The sequence below is a fragment of the Panthera pardus genome, unplaced genomic scaffold, assembly GCF_024362965.1.
Source record: "Panthera pardus isolate Hobbes unplaced genomic scaffold, ASM2436296v1 HiC_scaffold_13, whole genome shotgun sequence".
In the NCBI taxonomy this organism is placed as follows: domain Eukaryota; kingdom Metazoa; phylum Chordata; class Mammalia; order Carnivora; family Felidae; genus Panthera; species Panthera pardus.
Window position 1 is genome coordinate 45,556,855 of NW_026526688.1, and position 8,474 is coordinate 45,565,328.

General features: G+C 47.8%; 1 long non-coding RNA gene across 1 annotated transcript; it reads right to left on the bottom strand.

The window, feature by feature from the left end:
• Nucleotides 1-940: 940 nt before the first annotated feature.
• On the bottom strand, nucleotides 941-5,483 carry LOC109262188 (uncharacterized). Its single transcript, XR_002077656.2, has 3 exons — nucleotides 5,415-5,483; nucleotides 2,065-2,208; nucleotides 941-1,452 (listed from the first exon to the last, which is right to left on the bottom strand). It is a non-coding gene; the product is annotated as an uncharacterized LOC109262188 (long non-coding RNA).
• Nucleotides 5,484-8,474: the final 2,991 nt, after the last annotated feature.

An 8,474-nucleotide genomic window follows, 5' to 3' on the forward strand; every position in this document is an offset into this window, starting at 1 on the left:
TCAGCCCCGTGATTTACGACGGCATCATTTTGCTTTGCCCTCTTTTCATTTCAGCTTTGACAAAGTGGATGAAACAATTATCTTCGTTATCGGCCAGAGCAGTAGGAATGTGATAGTTGGGAGATCTCTGCAGGTGGAAGGCCTTGGCCGGGGATCAAAACCAACGGTGAAATGTACTTGGGAATTGTTTTTCCTCCTCTCCCCTGTTTCCTGTGACTACGGGCTTCTGAAGATGGATTGTGTATCCCAGTGAGCAGGGTGAGCCTTATATCATTGTGGCAAGAAGTAATTTCAGGAGAAGGGGAATCTGCAGATAGAAGAGAGCTTGGAATTTTGCAGTTTCTTCTCTCTGAGCTCCTGATACTTGTTTTTCCACGCACGCCCCGGCCAACCTCTCTCTATCAGACCGCACATCTTACCTGAATGAATGGAACATGGGTTTTTCCATATTATAAGTGAAACCTTGTATTTATGTAGTCTAAGTTATTTATTCATCCATCATTCATTCACCATTTATTGGGCACCTTCTAGATAAACAAAATTAGGTGCTGTGGAGAGAGAGTGAGACAGAGAGAAGGAATACAGATCTTTATCCTCAAGAAATGGTATATTCTACCGACGGAAGTAAGACATGAATATCAGCGAATGTAACATAAGATAGAAAGATAGATTCATGTATCAAAGGCTGCAGACAGAGGGTACTGGGGTTGTTCAGAGGAAGGTGAAGTTATTTCCAAAACAGGACAGCCAGACCTCATAAAGGGAGCAGGATTTGAACAAATAAAAATGAAATGCATTTATATCTATCATCTTATAGATAGGGCAGGTACATAGATGGGTAGCTAGGTAGGTAGACCGGTTTCACGTTATTCAGCCAAAATGGCGGAGGGAGTGGGGAAAAAAGATAGGTTCTGCTTTGGGTCAGTGTTCCAGTCTGTGCCTCTGTGCAGGCTGAGCTGATAGCAGAAGCTGTGTCTTCACTGTGGTTTGGTTTGATGTTCTTCCTGCCTTCCACCCCCATCCATAGGCTAGACGCCGCCCAAGGTGGGGGCTGACCCCTGTGACATCGTTTGTCGCTGGGAACTTACCGATGTGATACATAAATGCGCACTGTCACTGACTAGGTCACTTTGTCTCCGGGCTCCATATTTTTCAAAGAGATAAGCTTGCAAAAGCCAACTCCAAGTGTCTTCTTTCCGTTGTATTGGCTCAGAGAGAATTGCAATCAGTTTTCACTTACTCATGGGTTCTATGAAGTCCAAAGATAATTGGTTGGAGGGCCTTTAATCAATGAGACTCTCTTCGCAAATACTACCCAAATGAGGCCTGTGTTATTAATGGGGTTGTTAAAATGGTGAGAGTTTTTCCGCAGCATTTTTCTCAGGTAGATGGAAAGCTGTAATGCTGACATGGTTAATTGGGGTCTTAAGTAGATCCTTCATACAAATCCGCCTGTAAGTAAATTTTAAAATAAATACATCATATAAATTGACATATGTGTATACAGAGAAACCATCTCCGGAAATGTCGATATACAATCCATTTGGCCTCTGTCCCCACTCTCCGCCTGTTCGGTGTATAGAGAGTGAGGGGAGCCGGGAGGGAGGCAGTTCTGCATTCCGAGTCTATTTTCTAAAAGTAGCGTCTATTCAATACTTGACTTTGAGCTGGTCGGTTGACATGTTGGTTGTTTAAGTCTATAGTTAGAATATTAGAGGAAGCAGCATGGGCGCAAGGGTCACACCATTCAACAATGCAGCCGACATATCAGTGGGCAGACTGAGCGGCACACAGGAGTGAGCTCAAGATGGCATTCCTGTTATCTCTCTCGCCCCACCTGCCTGGCCCAGGAGCCCACCCCCCAAGCAAGCGTGCCTGCCCTGCCCGAAGAGGCATAGCCATTGCTGCCTTTGATGTTCAGACCTGCCCCAATTTTGTCCCCAATGGGTGCTATGCAGAATGAAGAGGTTAAAATGACACCGGCTGCAACAACTACACATGCAGAGCAATTTCTCATGCGTTCCCTTGGGTCATTTTCCACGAGGCGGAGGGGTCCGTTTTTACCTGCTCTGCCCTTTATTCCGGTCACGTGGGAGTGGAAGGGCCTCGGTGACCCAGAATACAGCTTGTCCATCATGTGGAGCACCACGTGCCTGGGGACCATCCAGAGACTCCCCCTGAGCAGGCAGTGGAGGGTGATGGGATAATCTTTGGGAAGGAAAACAAGACATTTTTTGGCTGGGGTTGGGGAAAAGAGGAGGCGGGAGAGGGGGAACCCTGCAGTCACTTCCTTCGATCTCAGTAAATTGGAAAGGTCTTTCCCCTGATTCCTGCTGATATTTCCTGATGGAAATTTCTTCCATTGACAGAGATACAGATGGAGTTTACCGACATGGGACTGCAGACACACTCTGGGATAATGAAAAAATGCCCAAGGTAGCCATATGCTCAGTGGCAGTTTGTTAGAAGGAACTCCAGTTGGGTGAATACATAATAGCATTTTTGGCAGCATTGACTAAGGGAGATCCTCTGTATTTCTATGTCTTTTTGCATTTTTTGGTCTAATTTGTGTGAATTTTGCAATTGTAGTTCTGTTTATTAACATTCTTTATGGGGCGCTCATTCCTCCCATCCTGGGGTTTATTTCCGAGAGCTGGGACTGAACGGAGGCAAGTCCAAGCTCTGAGAAGAGATTCTATTTTCTGTGCCATTTCTTTAAAATCTCAATCGCGAGGCTCCTTGTCTCTCGTTTGAAAGAGTGTCATAGCAGACAATGATGCTATTAATGATGATAGTGATAATTAACATTATTATCCCCACAACAACCATCTATTTAGCATTATAGCTTAATTGTAGACATTGCTATCCTTGTTTCACAATTGTGGAAGCTGAAGGTCTTCGAGGTTTTTGCCCAAGGGAACACAATTAGTAATGATAAGATCTGGGATTGGAATCCAGGCCAGCCTTGGCCAGAGCTTCCAGAATTCCATGCTTTCCAGAGCACCATGAGTCTGTCTAACTCGGGGACAGGAATGGATGACAAGACTAAGTGTTTGGTTGTACAACATACCTCTCAGAGGCAATCACACCTCCAGTTTACATTCCTGATTCATTTTATAACCTAAGGCTGCAAGGTTGCCAGGATAGTTTTCTTGAAATACCTGTCTTTATTATTATGTTCTCTTCTGGAAGAAGAGGTTTTGTGTGTGTGTGTGTGTGTGTGTGTGTGTGTGTGCATGCATTTACTATTTTAGGCTTAGGACTTACCCAAATATTATTTACTTCTATTATTTATTTAGTCCTGGGGTATTGACAGTAACCTGGCAAAGGGGACAACATGAAGTCCGCGGGAGATATGAACCCAACACACACTTTTGTCCATCCAGTGGCCTGACTCTTTTTCTCTGAGACACATGGCAGAAATAGCACCTTTTAGTGTGGGAATTTGTAGGAGAGAGAGTTCAATTAATATTTTTAAATGTTTATTTATTTTTCAGAGTGGGAGAGAGAGAGAGAGACAGAGCACGAGCAGGGGAGGGGCAGAGAGAGAGGGAGACACAGAATCCGAAGCAGGCTCCCGGCTCCGAGCTGTCAGCACAGAGCCCCACGCGGGGCTCGAACCCACAAACCGCGCGATCATGAGCTGAGCTGAAGTCGAATGCTGAACCGACTGAGCCACCCAGGCGCCCTGAGAAAGTTCAATTAAAGGGAAAATGTTGTGATCCGGAACGAAGCTGGGAATGTTTAGAACCAGGGTTTTGAACCCAGAGTGCTCAGTGAATAGTTTGCCCCTGGCTTTCTGGTGTAGATGTGAACTGACTGCGTGCGGGCCTGAAAAAACTGTGCTCTGGGTGGAGGCGGGAGGAGTGGAGGTGGCTCATTTTTCTTCCTTCCTAGCGCTGCAGTCAATACCTCACGTGTGTCATGTAGGCCACATTGTGGGCCAAGGCGAGCTGGGTGGACCACATGGTCAAGTACAACCTGTCAGGTTGAAGGTGAAGAGGCTCGTTCCGTAGATGAATTTGCTCCCTTCCTTTGGAGACATTAATAAAAAACATACACCCTCCAAGTGGATTTCATCCCTTCATCCCCTCACTTACCCACCCCGCCCCCACCCAGAGTTACTGTTCATTCTCCCCAGGTCCAGCTCCTTTCTACCACATGCTCCTAATTCCATGAGTCTAGCTCATTCCTGAGTAGTGTAGAATGTACTGAGGAACCCACATTGTCTGGTCAGGCCCTTGGTTCCCTAAAGCTTCATCTGTCTTCTTCCAAGGCCTGCTTGGTTTCTGCCCCCCAGTCGTTGATGCACGTGAAGGGCGGTGTTGGGAGATGGGTGGTGAGGAGGCAAGACAGATGCACCCGGCGGCAGGTGGGACTAAAGGACCCTCAAACCGTGCCTCGCAAGGGGGCAGGAGAGGTGGGGTGAGGTATGTCTCAGAGGAAGGGGTGCAGCCCACAGCTCCTGCCAGCCCATTGTCCATCCTGTCTGCTTCCATCTGCCGGAGCAGACAGCTGCTGAGGAATCCTGCGACAGAGCCCCGACAGCTACACCTCTTTTCTCCTTGTAGTCATCTTGGGGCTCTGCGAGGGGGAGCTACAGCTCTGGCCCCCTTCGAAGCAGGTGGCACGGGTGTGTGAAAGGGAGCGTCACTCTCTGGCCCTGGTTTTTCCCGGACCTCCTCCAGCAGCGCTGTTTCAGGACTAGATGCCTAGTTTGTTTTGTGGCTTAAGTGTAGCAGGGACACTTTGTCATCGATTTCTCCTATGCTTCTACTGGAACATGATTCTGTTCATTTGCTTCCTTCAGGGGCGGAGATTAAGGAGAATATAGAGGTTTCGTGTTGACCCATCACTCCATAGCTTGTAACCAGGTTGTTTTGCTTTAATTGCTTAACGCTGCTTCTCAGGCTCTGATTTAGGGCCAGCCACCCCCTCCTTTTTTTTTTTTTTTTCTTTCCCTCCAAGAACCCATGCCAGGGCTTACCTGTGGTAAAGGATTTGTCCTCAGAGCAGGCGGCAAATCTGTTGCCTTGGCAGAGGGTGGAAACCATACCTTGTGACATTCTCCTGATAATCCAGCCAGGCCACAGGGCGGCCGGTATTTCAGCAGGGGGTGGGCATCACATATGTAAACAGAAATTGCTCCCCTGTAGGAAGTAGTTTCCACTGACATTGTTTGTCACCTCTGAGAAGTGCAAGCAGTGTGACACGTGTGGTTCTAGTGGGAGAGCCGGAGGCGGACTTAGGTGGGGCTGGTTTCCTGACTTTTATAGGAGGGGAAGCCGAGGCACGGAAAGGCCTGAGGACCATGATCAGACCTCTGGGATGCCTGAGTGGGCCCCTAGGATGTGTCGCCTCAGGGCCCTCTCTTCCTCCCCTCACCCTGAGGTCCTCCCACCAGGTAGGCCTACCTGTCCTTCTTTAGGAAATCCCAACTCCGAGCTGCAGACTGAGGAACTCTGACATCTTCTAATTAAGGAAACACAGTGTCAGCAAAAACAACAAATCAGTGCCAGGCTCCGTGAGGCAGCAGGAACGAATGGGGAGACGGTCTTCCCTGGGGAGCACTGGGTGCTGTGGTTGGTTCCCAGGCCAGTCTGGCAGGCTGCCTTCCTCTTTCAGGAGTCTTTTGGGGTATTTCCAAACCATTCCTTTTCCAGCTGAGGAGGGTGCCTGGGCGACCAAAGACAGCCCCTGTTGATTCTTCTTTGGGCAATGGTATTTTGCCCCTGTGACTTCAGGGCTGATTGGGGGTGGGCTGGCATCATGTTCCTGGAGGGCTGGGCCACGCAAGGCAGCAGCATGGACTCTACCTGAGCACTGGCTTTCTTGGGGGAGGAGCGTGGGGCAAAGCATGGGGAAAATGCTCTTTTCCAGCTTACCCCTTCACCCTAGCCCGGATCCCTTTGGACCAGGCTCTAGGGGCTAATTGCTCAGAGATGGGATAGAGAAGCTACAGGTTGAATGGCTTCCCTTCCCCCTTCCAGCGCGGGAATCTGCCGGCCCTGTGTGCCCCACATTGCGGGTTCTGTACCATCCGTCTGCGTCTGCCACCTTCTCACTGGCACCTGCGGCACCCTGAAGGGGGTGTGAGGGGAAGCAAGGACGCGAGGACAGATGTGCTGGGGCAGCACAGCTTATAGGGGAGGGCAGATGGGCCTAGAAAGATAAACGTGAGTCCAAAGGCCAGCCTTAGTACTTAGACACTGTAATTCAGGTAAACTACTCAACTTGAACTTAAGATTACTTACTTATTATTATTTTTTTAAGTTTATTTATTTTGAGAGCAAGAGAGACAGAGACAGAGACAGAGAGAGCAAGAGGGGAAGGGCAGAGAGAGAGGGGGAGAAAGAGAGAATCCCAAGCGGACTCCACGTCGTTAGCACAGAACCCAGTGCGGGGCTGGAACTCACGGACCGTGAGATCGTGACCTGATCCAAAAACAAGGGTCAGGCGCTTCACCGATTGAACCACCCAGGCGCCCCAAGATTCCTGATTTATAAGAAGAGGATAGCACTATCTCCCCAGCAGCGTTGTTGTGACACTGAAAAAGGAACACTAAATAAAAGGCATATTGAGTTGTCCTGCCTGTGTTAGGTACCCGTGCATTCTTCCTTGTCCTCTCCCTGCCCCTCTCCCACCAACATCCTCTCTCAGCTTCATGTGCTAGCTTCCCCAAGGTAAGACCTGGGCCTGATCAGAAGGGTAGTAACGTGGATCATGATCGTAAAAAGACAAACAACCATGACAAGGAAGCCCATGAGAACACACTCAGCATCATACATCATTAGGAAACTGCAAATTAAAAATGACAATGTGATCTCACGGCACACCTAGTAGAATGGCTAAAATCCAAAGCAGTGATAACACCAAATGCTGGCAAGGATGTGGAGCAAAGGGAACCCTCGTTCACTGCTGGTGGCAGTGCAAATGAACAGCCACTTTGGGAGATAGTTTGTTGGTTTCTTCCAAAACTAAACAGACTCTTACCACATGACCCTGAAATGGTGCTTCTTGGTATTATGTGCTACACTGTAATGGTCAGTTGATATATTTGTCAAAACCCATAGAATGTACAACACAGAGTGAAACCTAATGTAAACTATCCACTCTGCTTAATAATAATGTATCAATATTGGCTCATTAATCATGACAGATGCACCAAACTAATACAAGAAGTTAATAATAGGGGAAAGGGGGGGGGGGGAGGAAGGAGGTAAATGGGAATTCTCTGTACTTTCCGCTCAAATTTTCTGTGAATCTAAAACTGCTCTTAAAAAAAAGCGTACTAAAAACAACAAACAAACAAACAAACAAAAAACACAAGGCCAGCAACATAAAAATCAAACACGTCTAGGGTCTCAGGCCCTGACGTGGTGTGGAGCCCTTAGCTAGCTCTCCGTTCCTGGGCTCCTCAGACCCCAGCGGGGGGAGGGTGAGGGGGGTGGGGACTGAAAGGGCTAGAAAAAGCTCTGAGGTCAGAAAAAGCGTTTGTCAAGGGGACTCGGGCTTCAGGTGAGCCTGGGAAATACGGCCAGGTCATTCAAGTTTTGAGGGAAGGCCACGCAAGTCTTAACTCAGAATTGGTGGGCATGTTCACAAGCCCAAGCAAGCAGAAGATGAAGGAAACTGGCGATAGGACAAGTATTTCCCAGGTAGACTTCCCGTAGCCCAGAGATGAAGTAATGTGCCAAAAGGAGGTCTTCACGATCTCTATGGTTGACCTAATCTCCCCAGTATTTATTATGACTTAAGATGATTTCTCCTTAGTTATTTATCAAAATAATGCCACTTTCCATACAAATACCAAACCCAAAATCTGGATGAGATTTGAAGCACCATCTCCTCTACCCTATCCTCAGATGTGTGAGTGTCCTGCTCATGCTATGCTTGGCATATGGCCGCCCTCTGCTCGAATTCTGGTGACAAGGAATTCTTTCTTTTTCTGGGAAGCCAAGCCTATCTGTGGACAGCTCTCGAGTGAAAACTTCTTTCATGAAATGTTACCACTTTTTAACATAGAGTTTTAATGCCCTCAAAAAGCTGGAGAGTTGAAAACCAGCTCTTTACCTTGAGCTAATATGTCTCAGATGGTCAACTTTTGCGTTCAGAATTTTTTGCTAGAATTGGGTTTTCCTCCTTTCTGTCTACTTGAGCTCTGCCTCCCTTACCCGTTATCCAAGGAGGAAACACTGAGAGCCAGTGTTATGGTAGTAACTGTCAGCACCTGGCAGTAGCAGATGAAAGTAATCAAAGGTGTAGAAACACAGGGGGGACAAGGCCTGTGACACTGAGCCCCAGCCTGCGTGCCCATCCTGAACTTGAATCTCAAAAACTGCCCTTCAGTAAAAAGACACCTTAACCGAAACCTCAGGAGATAGAAGCCTAGACGATTGCCACTGGACGCGGTCCATTATTTAATAGGTGACCATAGAGAATTCCTTCTAATTGGGCTTCTCTTAGAGGACCGT